The sequence below is a fragment of the Crocuta crocuta genome, unplaced genomic scaffold (genome assembly GCF_008692635.1).
Source record: "Crocuta crocuta isolate KB4526 unplaced genomic scaffold, BGI_CrCroc_1.0 scaffold680, whole genome shotgun sequence".
Lineage (NCBI taxonomy): Eukaryota > Metazoa > Chordata > Mammalia > Carnivora > Hyaenidae > Crocuta > Crocuta crocuta.
In genome coordinates, this window is record NW_027531510.1 from 65,158 (window position 1) to 70,033 (window position 4,876).

A 4,876-nucleotide genomic window follows, 5' to 3' on the forward strand; every position below is an offset into this window, starting at 1 on the left:
ATTCCCTTTATCTAAATCACCCATCCCTCTTCCCATCTCCCCTTTGGAAACCACCCATTTGTTCCCTGTATCTAGGCATCTGGGACAGTTTCTTTGTTGTTTTGTTTTTGTGTGTTTCTTGTTTTTGCTTGTCTGTCTTTTTTCTTTCTTTTTAGTTTGTTTTATTTCTTTATTCCACATAAGGGCAAAAATATATGGTATTTGTCTTTCTCAGACTGACATATTTCAATTAGCATTATATTCACCCAGTTCATCCATGTTATTACAAGTGCCAAGATTCCATTTTGTGTATGGCTGAGTAATAGTCCATTATGTATATACATGTCACATTTTCTTTATCGACTCATCTACCGATGGACACTTGGGTTTGCTTCCATGTCCTGGCTATTGTAAATAATGTTACAATAAACATAGGGGTGCACATATCTTTTCAAATTAACATAACCAAGAAGCTTTTGCACAGTAAAGGAAACCATCAACAAAACAAAAAGGTGACCTACTGAATGGGAGAAGATATTTCCAAATGATATACTCAATAAGGGATTAATATCCAAAATACAAAAAGAACTTATACAACTCAATACCAATGAAACAAATAATCCAATTAAAAATGGACAGGGAACCTGCATAGATATTTTTCCAAAGAAGAAATATAGATGGTCAACAGACTCATGAAAAGATGTTTAGCATCACTAATCATCAGGAAAATACAAATTAAAATCACATCACCAAATATCATTTTATACCAGTCAGGATGGCTAAAATAAAAAAGACCAGAAAACATATGTTGGCAAGGATGTGAAAAAAAAAGGAACCCTCATGCACTTTTGGTGGGAATGTCAATTGGTGCAGCCACTATGGAAAACAGTATGGAGGTTCCTCAAAAATTTTAAAAAAGGAATTATCCTATAAGCCAGTAATCCTGCTACTGGATATTTTCTTATGTAATCTCTATATGCAAAATGGGCTCACACCACACTGAGATCAAAAGTCAGCTGTACTGACTGAACTCCCTACCCCCTGGCTACTAGTAGATATTTAACCAAGAAAGGAAAACACTTTTACAACTTTCTTTAAAAGCAATTTTTAAAGCAAAAAAGCAGCTAATGACACAACTGAAAAGGAGACAAGTAAAAGGACTAAAGGGACAGGGATGAGATCAAACATGTATCCTTTACTTCACCATAAATACCCAGCTCTTTTAGTGTTTCCCCCACCAATATCCCATGGGAGGCCTACCTTTCCATGAACTCAGGAGTACTTTCCATTACTGTGCAAGGAGACCCTACTGCATTCAGGTGTGATGATGTCAAATAAATATGTACTGGCACTGCTGAGTTCAAGTTCTACAGTTTGGGCCCTAACTTAAGTGGGGTTAGCAACCAGGTTGTGCTGGATCCCATAGGCGAAGTAGATAGCAAATCCAATCAGCATCCAGACACCAAATCGGGCCCAGGTGAGAGCCGTCATCTGCATCATAAGGCAAACATTCATGAAGATGCTCAGTAGTGGGAGGAGAGGCAGAGCAGGAACCTTAAAGTGAGGGGGACTGGACCTCTGTGGCTGTCTCCAGATGACCCCAGTGAGCCCAGTGATGAGCACCAGGAGCAGAATAGTCACTGAAATCCACACTGGGTCCCCAGAAAGCAGAGCTGGCCACTGGGCCAGCACCAGGCACAGAAAAGTAAGCAGCAAAGCAAGCAGTGAGGAACACACGTAGACAACCTGGCCAGAGAGCGCAGTGGGGGTGGGGCTGCCTGGAAAAAATAGTCCCTATAGAGTCAGCCTCTCTGCTGTAGGTCTATTCTGCTGCTGCACTTCTACGTCATGTCCTCCATTTTTGCTCTCAGGTTGATACCTGAGGATGAGAACACAAAAAGCAACCAGAGAATAAGATATCAGCGTTCCAATTGACCTGAGGTCCACAAGATCAGTGACTCCAAAGAAGAATGTCATGATTACTGCAATAATCGTAAATATCATGGTGGCCACGAAGCGGGGGTATATTCTGGTATAGATCCTGGAAAAGACAGGGAACAGGAGGCCATCCTCTGCCATCATGTATGTCATCCAATGTACGGGGGTCATAAAGCCCAGAAAAATGCCACAAACACTATAGAAATATCCAAAACCCACAACATAGTAAGCAGGGGCCCAGCCAATGTGGAGAAATGCCTCAGGCAAGGTGCTCCCAGGTTGAAGCTTGTAGTAAGGCACCATAAGTGTAAGTGCGGAAAAGACACCAAAATACACCACAAAGCAGATGAGCAGTGAAATCACAATGCCCAGGGGGATAGAACGCTGGGGATTCCGGACTTCTTTCACTCTGGTAACAATAATGCTGAAACCTATAAATGTATAGAAACAGGTAGCTGCTCCACGGAGAATTCCCCCAAAGCCAAAAGGCACAAACCCTCCAGAGCCCAGAGGGCCCAAGCTAGAGGTGTCATTGAGTCCAGCCATTGTGTAGTCCTCTTCTGTGAGCTTCCAGTTGTGCAGGTCCCCCTTAATGAAGCCAGAGATGATAACGAAACTGAGAAACAAAATTTTCACCAATGTGAACACTTTGGAAAGGGCGAATAACTCATAAAAATTCAAATATTCAGTTTCTCTAAGTAACAACAGAAGGGCCACAGAAAAGTAGCCTAGGTTGTCTGCAAGGACTTGGGGAACATGCTGAGAGATGCTTTCATGCAGGCTCTGAGACATCTGGTTCCCAAGCAGGTTGTCAAAGGTTAAGACCCAGGTTGTGATATAAATGACTGTATCAGCAATAAAGGACAGGATGAGGTTCCAGCCAGTGATGAAAGCCCAGACTTCACCAATAATGACATAGGTGTAGAGATATGAGGAGCCAGAATGGGGAACCTGAGCACTAATCTCAGCATAGCACAGTCCAGCCAGCACAGAAGACAGGCCAGCCACCAAAAAGCAGATCACAGTGGATGGTCCTGCTTGATTACTGACCACTTCACTAGCCAGGACGTACACACCTGCACCTACAGTGCGGCCCACACCCAGGGCCACTAAATCAAGAACGTTCAATCTTCTGTCAAAGGAAATCTCAAATATTTCTTTCTCCGGTGGACGTCTGTGTACCAGCTTTTGGACAAATCTGCGAAATGCCTGAAACGGCATTCTAGCTGGAGTTGAAGAAGATTCTAAGGATCAGAGAGCTATAGCAAACCCAGGGAGTGTTGGATCCGGTTCGATGAGGCTGACTTAAGCTGAGTTGCGTTGGGGCAGTCAATTTCCCTTGTTCAGGCTTCAAAGCTGCTGCTTCATATTTCTTTTAGTATGTGGTATCCTTCCATAATTCCTAGGTAAATAAAAAATATTTACTGAACAATGTTATTCAACCAACCAAGCTCAGAAGTCATATAACTTGTTGCAGCTCAAATATCACAGAAACTGACACCAAAAGAAACTATAGAAAAATCATTCCTGCTTTTCCCTCCCCCCAAAAATGTCAAATACCTCCCAACATACTCCTTTATTACACACCACATGACATAATCCCATTTGAGTCCATCTAACTCATGTAACTTCATGTACAAATTAAGCTGTAAGACATAACAGGGTGAATGTATTGTGCAATAATTTACACAGGAAATATTTGGCCGGTGCTTGAGCTTGAGTTATGACACATTAGTTCACAGGCTAGAGGGCCTTGTTGCAATTATAGAACCATATAAAATATTATCTGAGTTTAAAGTGAAAATATTTGCCCCCAGTTTTAAAACCCTTACCCCCAAATCAGCTAGCCAGGGTCTAATGTCATTTTGGCCCCTTTCTCCTCATTCTCATCATCCATTCAGCTGTATTGATGTCATAGAATATATAGTCCAACCCTTCGGTTTACCTTCCTAGGCCCACATGGACGCTGTGAAAAGAGAGGAAGAGGGAGAAAGGAGGAAAGAGCCTTCATAACTACCTGCAAGGTAAGAAAAAGGCTTTCTGGAAAGAAATGGGTGCAGCAGCCAACCAAGAGTCCATTACTAAGAGGGGAGAAGAGCCAGAAAGGTCAGTCATTTTATCATATCTGATATGCAATAAACCATGTAAAGTAACCAGATAAAAAGTCACCACAGTTTTTATGTCCACAGTTTTGAGTCTGTGATGCGTAGCAAGAAAAGAAGTAAGTCATTTAACTCAGTAGCTCACAACCAAAACAATTCCTCTGTCTTCTCCCTCTCTGGGTTCCAAGTGAGAAGGTGGATTCACTTCCACAGAAAGTCTCCTTACTGGCCACACTGTGCTTTATAAACACCTTGCACCATCTGTGATGTCAGTAGCCAACTGCCTGGAGACCCTGATATGATCTATGGACTTCTATTAAAACACTCACTTGTAACTCCGTATCAATTTTTCACAAGGAGTTATTTTTAACTCACTCAAACCATAGTCTAAATGTGTCCTTAGTGAAGGAACCGTGCATACGGTTCCTCCTTCACCCTCCTCCCCTGGCTGCTATTCAAATAGGCCCCTCCTCAAGGAGAGCAAGACTTTGGGTGAACAATTCACAACAATGCCACAGAAATGAGTAGTGGAGAACAGAGAAAACAGAGTCATGCAGCCCCCACTCTGCACTCTATTCGGGGTTTGGTTTTGAGAGAAAATTTTAGGAAATGTTGATAGAGGTTTCTAAAGATGGAAAGACAAGTCGAAATTGCAAAGTCTTCTCTATAAATCATCAAAAGGAACCCTTGGGTTATGGGTTAGGCCTTCTGTCTACAAATCCATCTAGACTCATTCGCCACCCACCAGTTCCAATGTTACGATTTACCAACAAGCACACAACATAAAAAAAGAGAATCAATACTTAACTCAAGGAAATATTCTACACTATAAATGTGATTGACGTGTCACCCCAAGC

General features: G+C 42.1%; 1 pseudogene; it reads right to left on the reverse strand.

The window, feature by feature from the left end:
- Positions 1–1,178: 1,178 nt before the first annotated feature.
- Positions 1,179–3,138, reverse strand: LOC144238541 (cationic amino acid transporter 3 pseudogene; annotated as a pseudogene).
- Positions 3,139–4,876: the final 1,738 nt, after the last annotated feature.